Source organism: Rhagoletis pomonella, unplaced genomic scaffold (genome assembly GCF_013731165.1).
Source record: "Rhagoletis pomonella isolate Grant_MI unplaced genomic scaffold, Rhpom_1.0 Rhpom_scaffold_00002, whole genome shotgun sequence".
Taxonomy (NCBI): domain Eukaryota; kingdom Metazoa; phylum Arthropoda; class Insecta; order Diptera; family Tephritidae; genus Rhagoletis; species Rhagoletis pomonella.
The window spans coordinates 103889568-103915704 of NW_023458556.1; the positions used below are offsets into that span (position 1 = coordinate 103889568).

Sequence of the window (26137 nt, forward strand, 5' to 3'; positions counted from 1 at the left end):
GAATAAGACCGCAGTTTAAACGGAACCGGGCTTAAATACTAGCCAAGTTCGAAAGAAAGCCACCGGTAGTTTTCCGGCAGCAGTGCAGCTTTGTAGCTGACGACTGTGCAGGAAAACTGGCAGTGGTTCCCAAACATTGAAGGCTTTTGGCTTCAACAATGGCGATACCTGCCTTAAAAATTGTGCAACTAGTATCATTTATCAAAGAAAGTATTACGTTTACCTGCACTGGCCTACAATTACCTAATTTTACAAGCTTTTATTTATTATGCTCATCTCGCAGAACAATGAAAATGGCTATCAATTTATGTAGTTATATAGATAATTAGATATCATTCGGTAAAAATTTCGCTTACAGTTATTTCTACGTGGTAAGTGCTCCTCCATTATTTGGTTTCATAGGGATTTGGATACCTTCCTCATTGAAGTAGTAAAGAAAATTCGCTTAAGTGAATTTTCGGTTAAGTGCACAAGTTTTTCGTGCAAAGAAGGATGTGCAGCTAAGCAAAATATACTGTATAAGGGCAAAGGTGAAGGGGAATATGTAGATGTAGAAAATGATAAACATAAAGATCATAAAGATAAATATTAAGAAAAAGATGAGGATGAGTAAAGATGAAGATAAAGGAAGAAAGATTTAAATAAAGGTAATTATAAAGAAAATGATATATTTAGAGTCACAGACCTGGGAACTATTTCGTGATTTTCGGTATTATCGGGACTTATCGATGTATTTATCGATTTTGTTATCGATATTCTTATCGAGTTTGTTATCGATTTGGGTATCGATATTTTAATCGATTTTGTTATATATAATGTATTGTTTGGGTATCGATTTTTATCGATTTTATTATAACCCTTTTCCACTGAGAGGAGCACACATCTACAAAAAATAAACCACCTGTTCTGTTTTGTGGGTTATTTTTTCTCTTAAATAGTGACGGTTATTTTTTCAAAGTGAAGAGGGATATTTTCGACCTCTGCTTTATAGTATAGCGAGTGGCAATTTCATAATGGGTGCGTATCATTGTTCAACAGAAATCCTATATATGTACATACACAGACCTATTTCAGATGAAATACCTTAAAAGTTTCACGAAAGCAATTTTCTGCCAGGTTCCATATTAAATTCAAGTAAAAAATAAATTTTCATTAAATTGCTTTCATAAAACTGGCTTTTAAGGTATTTCGACAGTGGTGATTTGAGATTTACCATTGCACAACTCAAAACCTGCTGCCGGATTCCATCATTCGCTATCGCTAATTTTGATCGCTAAATATCTTCAAAAGAATAGCAGGCGCGCCCATTTTTCTCAATGAGTATGGGATTGATTTCATATATCTCCAATACGAAGTGTTCCACTACTGTACCATGAACACTTCCTGAGATATGCAGTATAAAAATTTCGTATTGTATGGGAAGAAGGGTGTCCAGATTGTTAAAAAAAAGCGCAATTTTTGAAAAAAAATCTCCAAAAATCGCCAATTTTTTTTAAAATAAAATTCATGAAATCGATTTAACAAATCTTTTATTTTAAAAACGAGATCTTGTTAATATAGTTTTTAAAACCAAAAACGAATATAATACCTTCAGAGGGTAATAATAAATAACACATATCACTTATATAATAGTGATGTACAAACAATTTTCTTTAAAAATACGCATACTTTTTAAAAATATTAGTTTCAACACATTTTGCAATAGGGCTGGGCAATTACTAAATTTATTATAACTCATATTAATTGATTAATCGCACAATCCACTTTTAAAAGCTCGGTGCTAAAAATTAAATAAAAACCTATGTATAATAAGGCGAGTTCAGCTATTTCCACAAATTCTTTAAAATCACCTATAGTGTCGACCTTGATAACATACTGTTTGATATTGGAAACGTTTTGCAGCAGAAACTATTATCCTTCATATAACACTTTATTCGAACTATTGAATTAAGGCTTTCCAACCTCATCCTATTTTGAATCTTAGTTGTTGTTGCATTCATTACGGAAAAAACGCGCCCGACAAAGCATGTGAGTGCGGCAAGGATAATAATATAAATTTACTTATATTTCCAAACATTTAATTGCCTGTTGCGGTTTTCACTTCGTAAGCAATTATCCAAAATTCTTCAGAGTCGGATGGAATGATTCTGAGAAAAGTTATTCCATGTGCAAGTTAAAAGATTTAAATATTCAGTTTTCGCTGCTTTTCTTTCCTTGAAAGTCAAGTAGTGAATTGTGATTCACACACTTTTCTGGTGACAAAATCAAACCTTTTTTAAAAGTATTTAATTGACTAGGTAATCGTTTCAAAAGTTCTTCGATTAGGGTGATTAAACATATTTGACAGTCTTTTAATATGCTTCTTAAGTCAAGTTTATCACGCAGTTCATTAGCCTCTTCTGTAAAATTATCGTGGAAAACTATATTATATTTTTTTTTTTAATTGGAAAACATTTATTTGAAGGGAAAAAATCGCCAATGGCGATTTCCTAAATTTTTACGCGCGAATATCCAAAAAAAATCGCGAAATTGCCCCGAAATCGCCAAATCTGAACACTCTGATGGGAGGTCCCACGCCCCTTTTACAACAGCTCCAATTTTTCTCAAGAGTATGCGATTGATTTCATATACTAAGCCAGATATATACAGTGTGAAAAATTCGCTTTGTATATGAGGTGCCACGCCCCTTTTCCAATAACTCCAATATTTCTCCATGAGTATGTGATTGATTTCATATATTTTGTACATACCAAGCTCCAGTGCCCAACCATGAACATTTCCAGAGATATGCAATGTGAAAAATTCGGTTTTTATGAGAGGTGGCACTCCCCTTTTTCTAATAGCCCCAATTTTTCTTCGTGACTATGAGATTGATTTTATATATCTCTATACCAAGTTCCAGTACTCTACCATGAACACTTCCTGAGATATACAATGTGAAAAATTCGGTTTGTATGGAAGGTGCCACGCCCCCTTTTCCAATAGCTCCAATTTTCCTCCAAGAGTACGCGATGGATGTCATATATATCCATACCAAGTTCCAATACTCTACCACAAACATTTCCAGAGATATGAAGTATGAAAGATTCGGTTTGAAAGGGAGTTACCACGCCCCTTTTTGAAATAGGTCCAATTTTTCTCCAATGTGATCGATTTCATATGCGCCAATACCAGGTTTACTCTACCATGAACACTTCCAGAGATATGCGTTATGAAAAATTCGGTTTGTATGGAAGGTGCCACGCCCCCTTTTCCAATAGCCCAAATTTTTCTCCAAGAGTATGCGATCGATTTCATATACGTTAATACCCAGCTCCAGTACTCTTCTATGAACACTTCCAGAGATATGCAGGATGAAAAATTCGGTTTGTATGGGATGTGTCATGTCCCCTTTTCTAATAGCTCAAATTTTCCTCCAAGAGTATGCGATGGATTTCATATCGAGGGCATATCGAGCCCTAATCGCCAAAAAAACGTAAGCGACATTTATTTCAAAATTTTCTTTTTGATGCAGTAATATACCTAGAACATCTAGATGCATTTCTGCATCAAAACGAATATTTTGAAAAAAAATGTCGCTTACGTTATTTTGCGATTATGGCTTGATATATTAAATACCCTCTATCTGCACTTTTCACAAAAATGAGATTCTGATATAAAAATCCTCCTAAGACTTAACTGTCATTAGCGATATTAATGCCGACCTTGTATAACGCTTCACAGAATAATTTACTATTACATTGCAAAGTCATACACGGTCAAAAATTTGGGTTTAATTGTTAAACCAAGCTGGGACTACTGCCTTTTTAAATCTGTTATAGTCTACTTTTTAAACCAGTCAATAATTTTAAGCAATTTTTAATATATTCTGATTTAAATTGCAGTCCAAGCAGCCGAAAAAATTATGTTTTGCTATGAGTGGTTTAAAATTATAACCAAAAAGTTTGTAGTTTCAAATATAGGCCTTATTTGTTTAAAAATCAAACAAAAATGTTTTAGTTCGAGTTTCTGGGTTTCATATATAGAAAATGTTGTTTAAAATTTAAACCGAAATAGAAAATGTTTTCCCCAATATGCCTTATTTTATATGACCTATAAGCAAATCCATTGAACTGGCGGCATCAACACAGCGAAATGTGGTGTTGATTCAAACGCAACATATGAAAGCACATTTCATATGTATGTATATGGCTGTAGCTGAGTGTGCAAAGATGCTTGATACAATTGGTTGCTACCAAGGCAGACCGGGTTCAATGCCCATCAGACGGAACATGAAATTTAAATTTATATTTTTTTGTATTCTTAATTATGAAAAAGCTTTCGTGAAGCGTAAAGCGAAATAGAAAATGTTTGTGTTTAAATTTAAACCGAACTGTTTAAATTCTAAACCCAACATATGTGCTCTCTTTTTTTAAACTTGGAAGGCTTGTATTAGAAACTAAATTTAGTTTGGTCATATATGTAGTCCAAAATGTTTAAAATTAAAACCGAAATTTTTAACCGTGTAGTTAACATCAGTGATAACAGGCAGAGAACTTAGATAGATAGAGAAGGTGCAAATTGAAAGTGGAAACTATTCGCGGACGAAAAATTAACACCTTTGAAAAAGTTAACCACGTAATGTAGAAACGCTTGTTAACAGACAGAAATTCTGTTGAATTTAGGGCCGATTTCAAATGAATATTTAAACGGCAGTTAAGTTTAATTGTGGATTGTTGTTTAAATGCCATTTATCTTTCGTTGGGTTTCAGATCAGCTTGGTTTAAATATGCCAAACAATTAGCAGCACTGCTGCTTGTTCCTTGAAATTGTTGTTGCATTTGCTTGTTTGTTTACATTTTGTGCTGAACAGCTGATTGTTTTTTGGTGGGATTTGGAGGGATTGATTAAACAACCTACCAATCAATCTTGGTTGTTTGGTACAAACACAGGGTTGCATATCTCATATTTAAATAGCCAATATTGGCCATTTAAGTGCAGATTAAATGTATGATCTGAAAATGAATAGTGGAAGTTAATCAACAATCTCTACTTAAGAAGGTCACCTGAAATTGGGCCTTAATGTTGATAACATAATAAAATGTTGAGCAACATAAAATCTGCTCTTCTTCGTGTTGCGAGCAAATAAACGAAAATAAGGCAAATCTAATTTTCATTAATTTGTAATTTTTGTTAAATTTTTTAACTTGTCCTCTTTTTGTGAAGATGCAAATACAATTTAATAAAATTATAGTTTTGCATAAAATTTACACACATACATATCGTCGTTGCGCCAATGTGTGTTTTTCAATAACTTTTCAGGAGAGCAAAAAAACTGATTCCTGGTGCCAATAGGCAATATTTTGCAAGTGTCGTATTTCAAAAAATATATATATTAAAAATATGCTATTGATTTAGGGGAAAAAATCAATTTTTTTGACCAATTACGACGTGATCAACTTTTGCGCCGCTTTAAAGCACATAGCTGTTTTATACACGATTTAAATTTGCTTTTGGCGGTATGGAATCGTATGTAATTTGTACATAACACTGCCGTTAGGCCGAGATGCAATGTATAGAAGTTGAGGACTCGATTATTTAACTGCCCGTTGCTCCCGTTATGTAATGAAAAATGCTCAGAAACGTTTATATTTATTGTAATAAAAATTAATGCAAAGTGATGAGTGGACACTAACATGGGCTTTTTTAGAATTTTGATTGCAAAAATGTGGTTCATTATGCTCTAAAAACTATCTGTGTGAAATGTGAAAGTTTTTGATCAATATCCTAGGCTCGCCCAAGTCCATCAAAGTTCAAGTACTAAAAAAACATTTTCTTAGCTAACTTCGATTCTCTACAAAAAAGGTCCATGTACCTAAATATGTAGGACTAATACTTTAGAAGATTATTGCAATTTTAGTAAAAAAATTTATTACTTAATTTATTTATTAATTTTTATTTTTTGGCCATATTGAACTTTGATGGACTTGGGCGAGCATAAGATATTGACCAAAAATTGTCATATTTCACACAGATTGTTTTTAGAGCATAGTGAACCATATTTTTGCTATTACCAATCAAAATTCTAAAAAAGCGGATTTTCGGCCCACGCTAGTGTACAAATACTTTGTACAAACCATGACATTGCCAGAGATGCGAACTGTTTTTTCGGTCAGCGTATTAACTTGACCCAATGCACTTTTCCAAAATTTCGATAGGTGATTCCAATGAAAGCTCCTATATACAAGAAATAATTTCATATGTATACTCTATATAATTAACAATATAAGGATGTGATGGCCTCGCCTGTCGCATACGACTTATGTAATCCATTGGTGAATATATCGGTGGATTGAATACATTTTCTAATGTAGAGTGGACGGTGTCTACCTCCATACTTTTTACCTTTGTTAATTGTTGAATTCCAATTGCAAGCGATCAAATTAAATAGTATAATTTATGTAGTGTAAGTGGTATGTGCATACATATGTATGTATTTAGTTGGTTTATAATTATTTTTTACATCGAAATCAAACCACACTCCTCTGCGATCAAAAACAGTTATAAGCAAGTAAGCGTATACCCGTTTTTACAAGCTTTTATTTAACTTGGTCATCCCGCGGAAATTTCCAATCGATTTTAAACTAACTTCCCGACAAGTTAGAGACTTGAAATTTTCAGCATAGTTCCAATCACGATGACAATGCAATTTAAAATATAAATGAATTCCCTATATGGTCCAGGGGTCTTGATTCAAAGGCGGTCAAAACATAGTAAAATGTATGGCTAACAGCGTAATTTGCCAAAGAACGTAAACCAGAGCAAAGCTATTTATGGCAAATTCTAGATATCAACCTAGTCTAGATATGAACCTCGTTGTAGGCATCTTATCAAGGAGATACAATTAGAACACTCTAGATGTCGCCCCGCTAAAAGAAGTTAAATATTGCGAGTAAATATATGCACCATTTACATACGCTACAGCGGAAATGGACGACACGCCATATCTTTAAATGAAATTAACTGCTGCTATATGTATGTATGTACATATATATGTATGTTTATACAAAACGTAAGCAAACAACGTTTTGCTTGCATAGTCTTCTGTTCTCTTTCATTGCAAGTTGAATTATTTTAATATCTATTGCAAAATTTTGTATATAAAATAAAATAAAACTTTTTAATATACAACGCCTTTATAAATGGACTAAAAATTAGAAAATAATATTTCTTAGTCCCATAGAATTTGTATAGATAACTTTTGATTTTGAAGTCATTATAAACCATTTGTGAGATTGAAAATAAAAATCGTGGGGTGCATGTAATAGACATGAATTGATATGAAGGGTAATATATGTATGTATGAATGTGGATATATGAATAACGACCGCTTAAAATCGATCTCAAATTTGTACTTTCTCTGTAGAAATTTTAGGTCTATGTTATGTAGTTTGACTATTGTCAATTAAATCGAATGCTTTGTATTGCATGCGCTTCACGTTTTTCGTTTTCAATCTCATAAATGGTTGATAATGACTCTTGCTAAAATTTCAAAATCAATAACGGGCCCTTAACTTAGATGAAAATGCTTCAGTTTAAGATAGACTTTACATATAAAGAACTTTTCTATTTAAAGTAACAAAATAAAATCTTTATAAGAGCTGTTTGCATTATAAAGGTTTGCTCAAGCAGCAGCGGTATGGTACCGCGCGGTATAACTCCATATGGCATATCCCTGCAGAAAAAAATTATGAATCGATGAAAAATAATCTAGTTGTAGTTAGCTTTTTTGCAGGATTTCTATTAAATATATAACTTGTAGTTAGCTACAAAAAGCTAACTTGAAACAAGTAGACAAGTAATGCAGGAGTAAAGCTCGAGATCATTTTCTTTAAACGCGTTTATATTTAAGTATCCTGCACTTCGCAAATACTTTTTCGAATTGAGGACAAATAAAAGGAAGATCGAAATTTCATATTATCATTTTGAAGTAATGTCTGACGGAGTTCGAATATGGGACCACCTGCAGCAGAATATGTAAACAAATATGAAATGTGATAAAATAAATAAAGTAAATAATAAATAAATAAAATAAAAAGAAAAAAAAAATTTTGGTTTTTCCTATTGATATTTTATGCCCAAAAGTAGTTAGTTACAAGCTAGTTATATCGAATGCAGAGGTAACCACCCTTGACTACATCTAATGCAGAGGTAACCACCCTTGACTATTTCGCGGCCATCGCCATAGAAATATAGTTAGCTTTCGTCAAAGAAAATATACTGATAATAAGTAACTTTTAGCTCCTTCCTAATCAACTTAAAGTTAGCTTATAGTTAGATACATTTCCTGCAGAGATTTACTCATGTATGGATATACATATATACATTTGTATATAGTTAACTTTCATACATACCCAGTAGAAATTCTATGCATACAACATCGCTGTTGGTGGCATGAGCTTGCTCCTGTGTATACATGTGTGTGTATAAATTTGAAAATACTTTGCAAGAATCTCCACATATACCACAAACATACAACCCAAATGTATACTACGCACTTAGCTCTAAATTTTAACATTTTCGCAGCGCCCTATAGGCTGGTTTTTATTAGGTCAAAATCACTGACATCAAAAACTGCCTTCATCTGACAGCTGTTCATTTGATGTCAAATGCGTTTTCATTACATTTTAAAAACTGACCAAATGTCGATACCGCAGTGCATGTCAAAGACTGTCGTCAAATTTCGGTGTCAGATGATTGACATTCCGTTTTCATTACTGATGTCAAATGTAATGTTAAATTTTTACAAAAAGTATAGAATACCGACCGTTTAGCTATAGACAAACCAAAAATGTAATTGGATAGAACTCTTCATGCTGATTTTAACCTTACCTAAATTATTTAGCGCAAGTAAAAAATTAAGAAGATATAGTAGGTTAAGTTAAATTTTTCGATATATTGAAATATCAATATCTTATGAACTACATAGCCGATTAAACAACTAATGATGTCAAAATAAAGATGATTAGTTTATCTTTCAGTTGATGTACATAATTTTTCTGATTTTTTATATTTTTGAGTCAGAAATACTAAATAAACAAAAAAAATTAATTTTTTCATTAAATTACCTTTTTTGAAGAAAATTGCATAACTAATGCTATAGAAATTTATATTATTTAGAAAGTACAAGTTATTACCTTATATAGAAAGGTTTGTTATGGGGCAAAATTTAACGAAAGTTGTGGAAAAAATCGAAATTGTATATATATTTTCTTTAAATTTCGTTTACCAAACATTTTTTCTAAAAAATGGTTATAGTAAATACGTCGTAAAAAGCTATTAAAATTATCTTTGAATTGGATTTAATACTTTTCTAATCGGTCAAGTAGTAGATATTAAACATATAAAAAATAGGAAAGTTGAAGTTTAACTTGTTATATTTTCTTTGTTTCTTACTTGCCCCTTCTATCGATCTGCATTTTTGTTTTTTTTTGTTGCTAAACAGTCCGTATTGTAGCTAGAATCAGCTGTTTGCATGGCAAACAAAATCAAAATTGCCAACATGTTGGCAAATACATTTTGGTTGTCCCTAGTGCAGATATTTAAATGCCGGTTTGCTATTCGCGCGACAAACTTTTTTAAAAACGAAGTATTAGTACAAATTGTTAGTAATTTTCATTAGAGTTTGAGTAACTCCTTTCACTAAATGGCTTTGAGTAACTTTAACGAGACCTTAACTTATTTTATTTTATTAATTTTAGTGCAGTTTTGACAAAATTTTCTTGCTAAAAAATCTTTTGGTACACTACTTTATTTTATTCCTTTGATTGTACATGTTAAATAAAATCTTGTTTTTAAAAATCATTTTTTTTACATTATTTTATTTCAGAGTATTTCTAGTACTGCGAGCACATAGCTGTTTTTGATCAGTTCTAAACCAAAAGAGATATAAGAAAACGGCAAATGCAGAAATGTGGGCAATAGATAGTGTTAATAAAATATGCAATAAAAAAATGGCAAACATCACATAACTGTTTTTGCTGGCGCAGCGACGATATGTACATGTATGTACACTGACAATCAAAAGTGAGTGCATGGTGGTTTTTGTTTAATATTTGCAATGTTTTTCAAGTTAAAATATTTTTGTTATTTTTTTATAAAGTTCATGCTTTAATTGAAACCGCATAAGCCAAACTTTCAAACCCTATACAGAACATAGAAAAATTCAACGAATTCTCGTTTAAAATTTTACCTGTTTAATCTGAGTTTTTAGAAAAATTTTGAATACGCAGATAGATCGGTTTTTTATTTCTAGTGGAACAAGATCAAGTTTTAAGCGGCTAAAAAATCGGGTTGATTTTTAATGATTTTTTATTGCTGACGGCTTTTTGCACTTTTTACCAAATAAAAGGGAATTTCTTGTGGAATAAAATGCGCATGACCGTTTGCAAACAAAAAAAAAAAAAAATAGCGCTATATTTTACAAATAGCATAAAACAGCAAAACCCGTCGAAAATAACAAACAAATTTAACTTAAAAACATTGCAAATATTCAACAAAAAACAGCATGCACTCACTTTTGATTGCCAGTGTACGTACATATTTGTGTTTAAAATTAACAACTTATGAAATAATTTTTGTGCCATATTGTATGTATATACATACTTGTGCTTTCTAAAAATGAGAATAAAAATTGGATTCGCATAAAATTTCAATTCCAATAACTAATATTTTAATGAAAACATTTACAATAAAGCTTTCAGTAACTTTTGGCAAATTTGAGCGATTATGAGAAATTATACATGCGTATGTACAAACCTACATATCCATTTATGTTATTTTAAACAAAGTTGCATCGCCTCTAGCATGCTTACCAGAGCACATTCATGAAATGACAATCTCTAAATAATTACATATATGAACTTTTTCACTCATCCAAAAAGACAAACGCATAAATATGTATGCATTTATAAATGTAAATATGTGCATACATATGTACGATTGATCTGCTTTCGTCCTCCCCTCGCCATCCTCCATCAACAGATAAATTATTAAATTTCTGCGAATTACCACGACGCCACCAAAATTAACCTTAGGTTGACGAAATATTTAGGGTTTCGCATAAGTTTACATTTATCTAATAAAGCCATACTCGTACATTTTATATGGGGAATAATAATAATAATTCATTTAAAATTCTGCATGAAAACATCTTCTCGACGATACATGTAACTTTCATGAAAATTAACTATAAAAAATGTATTTTATTAACCACTGGAACGAAAAAAACTTGCTCCGCTCAAATGGGTTAAAAGCAAATTTGAGGTGACATATTTACACGCTTACATGCAGACATACATATGGACATGTACAGTGGACTTGCACTAACTTGGACATCGCATTGCTTGTACTTTGATGTGGTTGAATCTTTTTATGGTACTGAAGATTTGCTTGCGGGTGAAAAAAATTAAAAATCATCCGTGGATATATGTATGTAAATATATTTTTATAAACGCTTTGAAGTGTAAAAATTTTTAATACGAAAAAATAAATAAAATAAATTTTTTGCATTTATACCAATGGTGTTCAAGGCACATTGACCCACTTGTACAAAAAAAGTGGCGCGTCATGGACAAAAATTTTACAATTTCGGACCGAAAAATGCGCAAACGAGCTAAGTTGCCACGTTACATTTGTGAACTTCCGATAAAACCACATAGATATGTTTGTGATTTTAGGAGTTTTGATTTTATTAAAAAAAATAATGTATTTTCCTGCAGAAAACGTTCACTTTATTTAATGTTAATTAAAATTACACCTTAAAATACTAGTTAATGATTGAAATATTGGTATGGAAGAGAGAAATAGATTGTTTTGCCAAAAATTACCAAAATTCGAGATAACTTATTTTACTGGATTTTGCCACTTTTCACTTGGCTCGCCGAGATTTCTTAAATTTTAGATTGTAGAATTTTTGTGTCGGACTGAAAAAGTTGCGCTTGAGGGTGATGAATTTGTTATGCTGCGGTTGTTATGAATGAGTTTATGTGGCCTTGAGAAATACGTGCATGCGTTTATGAATGAAATAACTAGTTATTGTTGTATTTGAATATGTGCGTAATTATGTATATACATATGTATGCTGAGTTGTGCATATGTACATATGTATGCATGCGCGTAGTATTTGGCAGAAATATGCACATACGTATGTATGTACATACTTATGTATATATGCATATATGTATGTATGTATTTATGTTATCAATTAATGGAGTATGTATTTACATACATATGCGTGGGAAAGGCATTTTCATTTGACTGCAAAACTATTGGGGCATATTCGTAGACGAAATAAAGACGACTCTGAAGTTAAAGTTTGTCAACCCCAAATAAGAAGAAAGTTATTATATGTATATAATAGTATGTGCATGTGTAAGAACGTTATCAATAACTGATTTTCGAGGTTGTTTATGTATGTATGTACACATATGTATGTAGGAACGTTATCAATGCATAAATGATTTGGAGTATGTGCATTTTTACTTATGTAGTGCATATGTAAGTACATACATACATCCGTATGCGCATGCGTGAGAAATAAAGTCGACTCTAAACTTAGTTGCAGCTTTTTACAGATATTCTATTGAAAATTAAGTCAAAAATCTGTAACTAACTTTAGTGTCGACTTTATTTTGACTATGAATATGCCCCAATAATAAGAGTATTGCAGTGGAAAATCATCATGCAACACATTTGCTCAAAATAAATGTTCATAAAACTCAAAAATAACTTTTCAAGAAAACCACTTTGAATTTACCAAGTGCATTGCATTTGTGCGTTTTTTGTCAATGTGTCCATGTTTAAAGTGAATTTGTGAAAAAACTAAGGCAGCTAGAAAAATGCGGTTTATTGCATTGAAAATATCTAGCATAGAAGCTACCTAAGAACCGATAAATAAGAAAAAGCCGATTTTTCGACCAAAAGCCCCTTTGAAATGTCGACGGCAAATCACCAACTAGTTTGCCAATTGCATGTGTACATTATTTTCACAAATGTAGATATGTTTTATTACCACATGCACATACATACACACATATGTATCTAAGTTTTGCAGTGAGAGCATAACTGGTAAATATGTATGTATCTTCCAACAATACATAACTAAATAGTATAAAAAATTTTCTTTTTTTTTGTAATAAATCAAAACTATCAATAACATGGATCTTTTACCAATTTTACCATTTTTTTTAACTAACATGCATTTTTGCTACATACATAATATAATACTCGTACAAGAAGCGAACTTGAACAGATGCTTTTTAAGTTTTTAGCAATATTAACTACTGAATAAACTATATTTAACACATGGTAATTTAACTATATTAAATTATTTCAATTTATAAAAAAAATGTACATGAATATGTTTCTGCATTCCCCTGCAACCTAGCAACACATAGCCAGACACTTACACAAATACATATAACATTATCATAACAGAAGTTTACATTTTTCTCTGTTAACTCTTGTTGAAATGTTAAACGCGGTGTGGTGATATTCCATGGATTTATTTTTCAGCCAAACAATTTTACGTTCCAAAAATTTGCACCTTCTCTATCTATCTAAGTTCTCTGTAAATACATACTACATTGGCTTTGTTTCTTTTCTTTTCTAGCAGATAATTATCAGGAAGGAGAAAAATGGGAAAATTGAGGGAATTACGCTCACAGAGAGCGAAATAAAGAAAAAGTAAAGAAACGCAAAACTAGCAGAAACTAGCAAGTATTTGACTATTGAAAATATTTGGCGCGAATTTTTATTTATCCATTTTGACAGCTGTAAACTAGAAAAAAATTTTACTAGCAGAAATTAGCAGGAGAGCCAAAAAAATAAGAGCGCAAGAACGAGAGAGCGCTGCTAGTTTCTTGGGTTAAGAAACGCTTTCCAGCAGAAATTAGTGATAATTTGTGATAATTATCTGTTAAGAAACAAAGCTTTTATTTTGTTGCTGTCCTACCTAAGTATTTCTCCCCAACATAAACATACATATGAAGCGTAGTCGTAAATAACATTGGAAAACTCTCGCTTCGGATATGGACAGTATGTAGTTAGCGTAAACGAACATAGTGACACGGGATTTTTAAGAACGTTGCGAGAAGCATAGAAAAAATTTCGATGAAAAAAAAACATATTTTGCTCGGGTTAAGAACTTTCCTATCTTTTAAGTTGGAACGAACAATACACACCCACAAAATTTCATTGAAATCGGCTAAGCGTTTTCGGAGATTAGCGTAAACCAGAGGTTCCCAAACTTTTTTTTCTCATAGACAACTTTCAAAAATTTACTGGTTTCGGTGAACCCCTGCTGATACATTACTAAATATTCCCAAAGCTCGTAAAAAAATTAAATGTGAAAATTAGATCTAACAATGCAGTGAAAATATAATTTCGTAAAAGTGCTACGAAGAACTTTCGTAGTCTTGCTTTTTGTACAATGTACGAAACTTTCGTTCATAATATGAACACATTTTTCACAACGAAACAAGATTTTACGAACCACACGTAAATATAACGAAAGGACTTTCGAAAGGCATTTTTTCAGTACAATGTACGAAATCTTAGGTTTTTTTTACGAAACACATTCGTAAAGCACTGAACAAATCTCTGTACGAATAATTTTGTATATCGTAGGAAGGCATTCGTAATATTTATGTATGGTTTTAAAATTTACGAAATTATCAATTCTGTATTCGTACAATTTAGTTAATACTTTCGTACAAAGTACTAATGCAGAAACATGTTTTTTAAATTCGTACAACATACGAATATTTTCGTACAATATACTGAATTACCGCAGTTTAATATTTCATCATGTTTTTATGTATCGCGTGTCATTGCGGAATTACTTGTTGGCTGCTGTGAGAAGTATAATATAATTTTAAACGTTTTAAAAAGGGATTTGATGGATAAAACTACAATCCAAAATTAAATACTAAAGCTGTGGATATACTATGCTTTTAAGCATACAATAGTGGTATTCACCAAAGTAAGCAAGAGGCCCGGCAGTCTGGCAAAAGAGCAGATGAGCTCAAGCAACGAATGTTGACAACGTTGTTTTTAACATCGCCTACGCTGCGCCTTGCGATGCAATGTAGGGGACTTGATAAAGTTTTTTTGAGTCTCAGAGTTTAACACTTTGCATCAATATACTTTATTGAATGAAGCCTAAGCAATAAAAAAATGTATAGTATAGAGGCTATTCGTATGCATATAAATAAAAGACTTAAGTTTTATTACAGGTAAAATAACCTTTTTTATTAATTTAAAACTACAGTGTAGTCAGAAAATTTTGGTAAAACTTATTATTTACGACAGTTATACTTGTAATATCTGAACTTCTTTCGTAGAATGTATGATTGCTTTAATTATTAACACTATAAAAAACATAACTCAAATTATAGCACAACACTTTCATTATATTTTAATCATTAACGTTCAGCGTTTTTGCAAAACATTTTGTTAAACAAAAACGCTTAAAATTAACGATAAAAACAAAATAAAAGTGTTGTGTTATAATTCGTAATATGTTTTTTACAGTGTGGAGAATGAAAGCAATCGCACATTCTACGAAACAAGCGCAGATTTTACAAAAATAATTTCGTTAAATATACGAATTATTTCTCTGCATTTTACAAACATTTCGTAAAAAATAAGAAATAGCACAAAATTCTTTAGTAAATCGTACTACAGTGAAACCCGCTTAAAACACTTCTGAGAAAAAACATTTTAAATTTTGGTGAATTTTTTTTAAGTGGTTTATAAAATTTTAAGCTTATTATTTATTAGGTATTTATTAGGGAATGAACTGTATTTTAATTGAAAAATCTTAAATAATGCTACGGTCTTGCTTTTAAACTACACTACTACTTCATTAAATGTTCATGTTTTATTTAAGGATTCACATATCTATGTAAGTTAACAAAAAGATGTAACTACGTCAATAATTATGTTCGGGTTCTTTTAAGTACCCAACCCGCCTAAGTACCTCAAAAAGCTGACATTTTTCGTGGGTACTTAAGCGGGTTTTACTGTAAATTCGTTAGTAAATAGTACGAATACATTTGTAAAATGTACTAAATATCTGATGTCTCATATTTTCGTAGTATGTACGAAAACGGGTTTGTACAATCAACGAAAACATTCGTGGCTCAAAATGACGAAAAATTTCGTAAGATGTACGCAAGTTTTCGTTATATTTATATTTTATTTTCAGTGTGTAAATTTGCATCGCGGGTGAATTCAAAAACTAAACTCAGAGTGGCCAAAATAAAAGTAAAGTATTTTCTTGTGTTCTATTTATAAAAACAATGTGATTACACGCTTGTAGGTTTTAAACAATAGAGCTCGTAAATACATCGAAATACTCTCTCGCACGGAAGAGTTATATTTTTTAAGAGCACTGCGAGCGCTAGCGTTATTTACATTGTCTTCACCATAAACTCATCAAATTTTCGGCTCACTCATGACTTGCAAAAAGACGTAACAAACATCATCGTTGAAAGGCAAAAAGTCATAACTAATAAAAAATTCAAAATTCACTTTTTGATTTATATGATGGATTTCATCGAATTACGTCTTTTTGCATTTCAGCTGACGATATGTAAAATAGTTTATTTGTGTTAATGACATTATTTTTATTTTTATCGCTCCGAGTTTTAAAGTGAGGCGAAAAATATATATCACATTTTTAAAACACAAAACTTAAAACATCAAAACGGCTAAGCGAATAATAGAGAAAAGAACGAGTTCAAAATAATCGATGGCAAATAACCAAGCAAGCAAGAAGCACAGAAAGTGTTCCACCGTCTGATCTTCTTCAAAGCAAGATTTACAAATGGACTTGTTATTTACGCCTATCACAGTCAGGTGTTTGTGCCACGTGAAGTGACCAGTCAGCAGTCCAGCAAGTTGTCTGCAGTGTCGTCTGCTCAGTGAGAGCAAATATTATATAAACCTTGTGAGATTGTAAGCAACATGTTTTGCCAACCTGCATCCCCTCGATGCCTCTCAGTCATTGCTGAGCGAAGTATTCACCCAGTTTCTGATGGTGGCTTCGATTGCCGAAGGTGGGAGTGCTAAAACTGGTTGCGGACCGAGGAATGCCTGGTCTGAGCCAACTCTGGCCAAATGATCAGATGTCTCATAACCAGGTCCTCCAGAGTGACCTGGCACCCAGAGTAAAACAACCTCGTTATGTTCACCATCATAGTTTAGTCGAGATTTGCATTGCCGAACTAGTTTGGAAGTACTTAAATAGAGGGCTGGTCAATGCCTTAAGTGTAGCTTGGTTGTCACTGCAGTCACGTAAACTCCGTCCCCTCCACCTATGTTTCAGCACGTAGTCCATGGCTTTGAGTACTGCAATTACCTCAGCCTGGAAGATCGAAGCATATTCCCTTACAGAAAAGTGAAGCTTATCTCCATTAACCTCGAAAAAGACCCCGGATCATGACCCAGAGTCAATTTTGGAGCCATAAGTGAAGATTAGACAATGTGTGAGTCCGGTCTCAGCGATGGAATCAAACCAGCATTCAGTCTCAGGGAACTCAACATTATAGAATCTCTTCAACAAAGGTAGTGGTGGCGTACTATCCTGTAGCATTGAAAAGATACAAGTTCTTAAATCTCTGCTGCCAGCAATTTTCGCCGCGCCCCACTCATTTTCATACCAGCATCCGGTTCTTTTTAGTCTGCAGGTGGCCTTTAAGGCTTCCCCAAGTATGAAAACACAAAGTGACGGTAAGTGCAGCAGTGCGTCAAGAGCACTATAACCACTCAAAAAAAAATTAAAGTTAAATAAAGAGGCTATCAAGCAACCATTTTGGTTCCTTACATCGAAACCAGCCATTACAACTCATGGGCCCCCTTTTTTTCCAGGTCACCGTGGACCCCCGTCAAGTCTTCCGTGGACCCCTGGGGGTCCACCTGGACCACTTTGGGAATCACTGGCGTAAACGAACACAGTGACACGGGATTTTTATATATTAAGATAGATAAACCAATAATTTTTTATAGTTTTTGCTTTGTTAGTATTGCTGATTAATAAAACATCTAATCCAGATGTATTTTTTTGTCACGCCCGTGAGAGAAGAAATAACTCCGAATTTTCCCACATAAAAAATTTTATATTTTTTCCTATTTGGTAATAACTCATACATATATTAGTGAATTAGATGTTCTTTATCGAAATGAAGAATTGCTGAGTTTTTTGTACCTAAATTTAAAAAAGAAAGAAAATGTTTGCTGTACAAATCCCACACGTGACGATGAAATACCGCATAGATATCTAAGCGTACACTGAAAATAAAATTTCGTAAACGTGCTACGAAAATCTTTCGTAGTATTGGTTTTTGTACAATGTACGAAACTTTCGTTCGTAATACGAACACATTTTTCACAACGAAACAAGATTTTACGAACAATACGTAAATATAACGAAAGGACTTTCGTAAGGCATTTTTTCAGTACAATTTACGAAATCTTACGTGTATTTTACGAAACACATTCGTAAAGCACTGAACAAATCTCTGTACGAATAATTTTGTATATTTTAGGAAGGCGTTCATAATATTTACGTATAGTTTTAAATTTACGAAATCTACAATTCTGTATTCGTACAATTTAGTTAATACTTGCGTATAAAGTACTAATGCAGAAACATGTTTTTTTAAATTCGTACAACATACGAATATTTTCGTACAATATACTGAATTACCGCAGTTTAATATTTCATCATATTTTTTGTATGGCGTGTCATTGCGGAATTAATTTTTGGGTGCTGTGAAACGTATAATATAATTTTAAACGATTTAAAAAGGGATTTGCTGGATAAAAAAACAATACAAAATTAAATATTAAAGCTGTGGATATACTATGCTTTTAAGCATACAATGTGGGACTTGATAAATAGGCAATTTCATCAGTTACCTATCAACGGCAAGCCTAAGCCAGGATCACTACTTAATGTAATTAAAAGTAAGTACATGCAAAGAACGTAAATCTATAAGAGGAGACAACACGTTATAATTGTAGCGAGTGTGAACATCAGGAGCGTGCCTTCTCTTTTCATCCAATCACAAAACGTATTTGGGGAAAAGAGAAAGCACGCTCCTGATGTTTCCACTCGTTACAATTATAACGTGTTATCTCTTCTTAGAGATTTACGTTCTTTGGTACATGTATGACTTTTCACTGAAACTTGCTTTTCAGACGCCTTATAATTTTCCTTTAATTTATAGTCGTCAAGGAAACAAACATCGATGAAGCTGCGAATCTGTCAAGTGCCTCTACATAAAAATATTGTTATGTTTAAGAAAGTAAAACCAGTATTTTTTTATATTATTTCATATTTTATATCTTTTTATATTTAGTTTTGTTGAGTCTCATAGTTTAACACTTTGCATCAATATACTTTATTGAATGAAGCCTAAGCAATAAAAAAAGACTTAAGTTTTATTATAGGTAAAATAACCTTTTTTATTAATTCTAAACTACAGTGTGGTCAGAAAATTCTTCTTTCGTAGAACGTATGATTGCTTTTATTATTAACACTATAAAAAACATGACTAAAATTATAGCACAACACTTTCATTATATTTTAATCAATAATGTTAAGCATTTCTGCAAAACGTTTGTTAAACAAAAACGCCAAAAATTAACGATAAAAACAAAATAAAAGTGTTGTGTTATAATTCGTTATATGTTTTTTACAGTGTGGAGAATGAAAGCAAAATCCCACATTCTACGAAACAAGCGCAGATTTTACGAAAGTAATTTCGTTAAATATACGAATTATTTCTGTACAAAACGAAATTCTTTAGTAAATAGTACTAAATTCTTTAGTAAATAGTACGAATACATTCGTAAAATGTACTAAAAATCTGATGCCTCATATTTTCGTAGTATGTACGAAAACTGTTTTGTACAATCAACGAAAACTTTCGTGGCTCAAAATGACGAAAAATTTCGTAAGATTTACGCTAGTTTTCGTTATATTTACGCAGATTTTATTTTCAGTGTATGTATACAAATAACACAGCTTCACAAAAAAGTGTCAGGATAATGGAACGAGATCGCGGCTGCCAAACGTCCCTTTTTCGGCGGGACTATCCCTGATTTAAGGGCTATGCCCCGGTCCCGGTACAATATTAACCGGGAGGCAAAATGTCTCGGTTTTTGGCAAGAAAACAAATTTAGAACTCTTTAAATATTTACATTTAACATATTATTTTTACTAATCGACACTACGCCCCATAGTGGGGTAATTGATATCGATATTGGAGATTAATTAAAAAAATGAATTTCAAAGTACAAAGAAGTTTTTAGTACCAAATGAAAGTAAATAAAATGCAACATCACTATGCAATCAAATGCCCAAAAATGTACTGTTTTCTTACAATATTCTCTTAAAATCCACAAGTTTTCCATTTTATGTGCGCAAAGTGATAAACGTGATTTAATATTTCATATTTCCAAGCTATTTCCAAGTTATCTTTAAGGATATATCAAAAACGGCAAAGAAACTTTTTTCTTCAGGTATTTAGGCAATACAAAGCAATTTTGTTTTTCTTTTGCTATGGTTACGGTGACCATCCGTCCTTTATTTCAAAGGACAGTCCTTTATAATTTATCTTCAGAATAAAGGACGCATTTTGTCCTTTATTTCTTAAACTGTCCTTTAAATCAGCTCTGAATTTTTCAGAGGTAAACTTTTAAACAGAGAATATGAAAAATAAAAATATCTCTTATAAAACACAATGAAAACCTTCGCCAGTTTGTTTCGTACCCCACTTAAGGGTTTCTATTCAATCGGTTATCTTTGTACCATCTATAAAGCACAGGGAAAGTTGTGCCCAGGGTCGTGTTGCACGCTGAGATTCCAGTTCCACTGAAAGAGGACAATAAATCCCCTGCTGCACAGTGTTTCAAAACTGTCATTTAGTGTTCGTAACTCACTGGAGCCTTCATTTTTCACTTAATTTGATAAATTTACAATATTTTCAAGAAACCAGTTGAGCCTCATTTGTGAATTTTTATTTGATTTTATCAAATTTTTTAGTGCAAAATGCAGAAAAGATAGCAATTTTGAAGAAAATTTATTCTCCTGTTCCAGTTAATAAATGTTACATAGCAAAAACTAGTTGAAAACAATTGTATGGTTTTCCCAAAACGAAAAAATTACACAAAAATTTTGAAAAGTTATAAAAAATGTTCACCAAAATAAATATTTTTTTTGGGTTTTTAGTAAAAATTTGTTGAAAAATGAAGGCTCCGGTGAATTATGAACATTCAGTTCCAATATTGAACCACTGTATGCTGGCTTCGTCGTGCAGTATCATTTATGGTAAACGCATTTTGGTAGCAAAGGATGGCGAAGTCCTTGAAAACAATTTGGCTTCATTTTTCCCTACAGCAGGGGAACTTGTACAATCTATACTAATTATATAAAGAGAAGCCCCTTTTTTTTGTAACAGGTAATCTCGCGAACGGCTGGTCCGATTTTCATGAAATTTTGTATACAAATAGCTTTCGGTAACAACCATGTTTTAGGCTAAAAAAATTTTCCTTTTTTTTGGGTAGGTGGACCAGGGACCGGTCTATTCGAAAAAAATCTTATTATAGTCCGATTTGCTTAAAATTTTGTACATAAGTAGCTTTTTAGCATATATTAGCATATATGATCCATGTTTTCCGAGAAGTGGACCAGGGACCGATCTATTCGAAGAAATCGTATTTATGGTCCGATTTGCCTAAAATTCGGTACGTAGGTAGCTTTTTGCCTGGATAAGCTGATAGATTCCTGTTTTCCAATTTTCATGCAATTTCGAATATAAATAGCTTTGAGCAACGACCATATCAAGGGGCGAATTCGTCACTGTATGTCAAAATATAATTATAATATATAATATAGCTCAACTAATATATATTTAGAAAGCCGTTTGTTAGTTTTCGCAAGGCTCGAGAGCAGCTGAACCGATTTTTTTGAAACTGTCACCTGCCGCACGTGTCCCAAGGATGGTTTTAGGCTGAAAAAAATCTATATGTAAAGGGGCCGTGACACTTCCCATACAAACCGAATTTCTCATGCTACAAGTGCATGGTAGAGTTTTGGAAATTGGTATGGAGATATACGAAATCAATCGCATACCCTTGGAGAAAAATTTTAGCTAAAAAGGGGTGTGACATCTCCCATACAAACCGAATTTTTCATACTGCTTATCTCTGGTATCTTTTTGGTAGAGTTCTAGAGTTTTGTATGGAGATGTACGAAATAAATCGCATACTCTTGGAGAAAAATTGGAACTATTGGAAAAGGGGGCGTGGGTGGCATCTTCCATACAAACCGAATTTTTCATACTGCCTATTTTGGAAGTGTTCATGGTAGAGTTCTGGAACTTGGTATGGAGATATACGAAATCAATCGCATACTCATGAAAAAAGAGGGCATCTCTTGGAAAGGGGGGCGTGGCACCTCCCATATAAATCGAATTTTTATACTTCATATCTCTGAAAGTATTCATGGTACAGTACTGGAACTTCGTATGGAGATATGTATATAGTTGAAATCAAGCCCATACTCATGGAGAAAATTTGGGCTATTTGAAAAGGGGTGTGAGGCCTACAAACGTACCGACCTTTAGCTATCTTTGAATGAATTTTTTTATTCTTCTGTAGGTGTGTTTGTGAGTGATCTCCTCTTAAATGGTTGTACGGATTTTAACGAAACTTTTTGTGTATTTGAGTGGGTCTCTGGATGGTTTAGTTTCACAATATAATCCGACAGTTGGCGCTGTAGTTGAGTTATTACTAAAAATCTTATTTATGATCCGATTTGGCTAATGTTTTAAATATGTATGCAATACTATTGCAAAAACGTGCTGCCAAGTGGTGCTGAAGTCGAGCTATTACTAAAAATAGCCAAGTGAGAAAAGGGGCCGTGAAGGTCAGATTAAATCGACCTGTTGCACCATTGAGTATATCGAACGCTCCTGCGTTGCAATTGGCCCAATGGATGTGATTTTCAAACTTTTAAGGTATTTCGTCTGAAATAAGTATATGTATATTGCATTTCTGTAGAACAATGATTCGCACCCATTTTGAAATTGCCACCTACTATACTGTAAAGCTTCTAGGACATTCACTATAAAACCGAGTCATTGTTGCCGCCAGGGAGTGAAGAGGAAAAAATTTATTTCGCTTTGCGAATAACCGTGCTATGGAATGCCGCACAACTGGAGAATTTCAAGAACGGATATAACACTTTCCTTAGGTTATTTAAAGCGGCAAATGACCTCCAAACCTTAATCTTAGCAGACAAATGTGCCAATGAAAATCATAAACGTGAATTGTTGGTGAAAATGTTGGACCAAAAAGTTTCAATAAAATATATAAAAATTTTGGGCGGGACGAAGTTCGCCGGGTCTGCTAGTTAAATAATATAATTAACTGGTAAATAACTGATTTAAATTACGATATGGGTAAGGTACTTTTATCATACAATTTGTATGTACGTATTCCCAAATCATTTTGAAATAAAGTCCTTTATTTTACGTTGGTTAATATGGTCAACGTAGCTATGGTTCTAATTATTTTATTTTATTTTTTTATAGAAAGGATAAAAACACGTAGACATATCGTTGTGAAGTAGGTGGGATCAAGCAAAAGTTTTCATTTACATATACCTTGGAGGTTATAGTTGCATTCTGTAAAAAAAAGTTGCGGCATGTCTGCGCAACTTTTCAGTATATCGATTTATATAATATAACCTGGTTGGTGAAATATACACGAAATTCTCGAGATAGAGCAAAACCAAATATAAGAAGTGCAAACTAAGTACAAAATAAACAAGAAAGTAATACAGTAAAACCCGCTTAAGTACCTCCCGAAAAATGTCAGCTTTTTGAGGTACTTAGGCGGGTTGGGTACCTAAAAAAACCCGCTTAAGTACCTCGATGCGGGTATTTAAGCGAACATAATTACATCTTCATACACATATACATACATACATATACATATTAATACATATACACATAGTTACATCTTCTTGTTAACTTACATAAATACTTGAATAACAACATTTAAAGAAGTATACATAGTTTAAAACCAGTATCGTAGCATTATTTAAATGCATAAACAAGTAAAGAAAAACTTTATTAAAAACAAGTAAGAAAGTCTAAGTTCGGGCGGAGCCGAACATTAAATACCCGGTGCAAGTATTAAATATATGATTTTCACCTTTGCGAAACCTACCGCTACATGGTAAGCCAAGGGTGTATCAATTTTGAGTAAATTAGCGCTATAGATTTCGAAAAATTTAAGTTTCAAGCATTTCTGAAATTTACCGTTATATGAAAAGCGGCCGTAATTTTAGTTCGATTTCAACAATTTTCAACGTTTTGCTTCTATGTGGAAAGCACAATAACCATACCGAGTTTGGTACCGAGATACATATATGTGATCATAAGTGGGCGGTGCCACGCCCATTTTACAAAATTTTATCATGTATATATTTCTTGGTAAAGAGTCGTTGCAAGTAACAATTTTGAATAAATTAGCTTTAATATTTACTGATTTATCGAAGATTTCGTATTTCTCTAAATTACCGCTATATGGGATGTGGGCGTGGTTATTGGCCGATTTTAAAAATTTTCGGCCATTTGGTATGTTTGGAAGAAATTGGTGCAGCGGTTACCAAGATATACACATGTAACATTAAGTGGGCGTGGCTACTAGAGGTTTACGCCGACAGGGTTTGCGGCGGCAGCGTGGTCAACTTCAAAAATATTCGGCGGCGACGGCGACGCCCCCTGCACCTAGCGGTATGAAATATGCTTTACGTCCGATTCCCATACCTACCATATATAACACAAAAATTTCATAAAGATCGGTCGAGCCGTGTAGGAAGAGTTCGATTTTTATATATTAGATAAGCATGATGCGAGCACATAGAAAAAAATTCGATGAAAAAAAAACCTATCTTTTAAGTTGGAACCCACAAAATTTCATTGAAATCGGTTAAGCGGTTTCAGAGATTTGCGTAAACGAACACAGTGACACGTGATTTTTATATATTAAGATACTCTACTATAAGCACCTACCATAGATACGTTTGCGTACCAAATTTCAATTTCATTTGACTTATGGTTTTGAAATTATAGCTGATAAAATTTCCCACGCCTATGGGATGTGCCACACCCCTTTTACAAACCCATTTATATATAAGCACCTACCATTGATACATCTGCATACCAAATTTCAAGTTCGTGGGACTTATAGTTCCGACGTTACAGCTGATATAAAATTCCATGCCTGTTGGATGTGCCACGCCCCCTTTTCCAAACTCATTTGTATATACCCTAATATAAAATAATACCTACCATTAAAATGGCTGCGTACGAAATTTCAAGTTCAAGCTACTTATAGTTCCGGAGTTATAGCTGATAAAACATTTCAGGTCCATGGGACGTGCCGCTCCCCTTTTACAAACTTACTTATATATAGCGTACTATAAGCACCTGCTACAGATACGTCTGCGTACCAAATTTCAATTTCACGTGACATGTGATACCGAATTTTCCACACCTATGGGATGTGTCACGCCTCCTTTTGCAAACTCAGTTATATATGCCTTACTTAAAGCGCCTACCGTAAATATGCCTGCATACCAAATTTCAAGTTCTTGGGACTTGTGGTTCCCAAGTTATAGTTGATAAAAGGGTCCACGCCTATGGGATGTGCTACGCCCCTTTTTACAAACTCATGTATATATAGCCTACTGTAAGCACCTACCGCAGATATGTCTGCATACCTAACTTCAATTCATGTGACTGATGGTTGTGAAATTATAGCTGATAAAAATTTCCACGCCTATGGGATGTGCCACGCCCCCTTTTACAAAGCGCTTTATATATACCTTACTGTAAGCACCTACCATAGTTATGTCTGCATACCAAATTTCAAGTTCATGTGACTTATAGCTCCGGAGTTATAGCTGATAAAATAATCCTATGGGATGTGCCACGCCCACTTTTTCAAACTCATTTATATATACCTTACTGTAAGCACCTACTATAGTTATGTCTGCATACCAAATTTAAAGTTC

The 26137-nt window shown here is 32.9% G+C and overlaps 1 protein-coding gene across 1 annotated transcript in view; it reads right to left on the bottom strand.

The window, feature by feature from the left end:
• Positions 1–26137, bottom strand: part of LOC118734285 — a gene marked incomplete at its 5' end in the record, with an annotated part of 137635 nt that overhangs the window by 51126 nt on the left and 60372 nt on the right.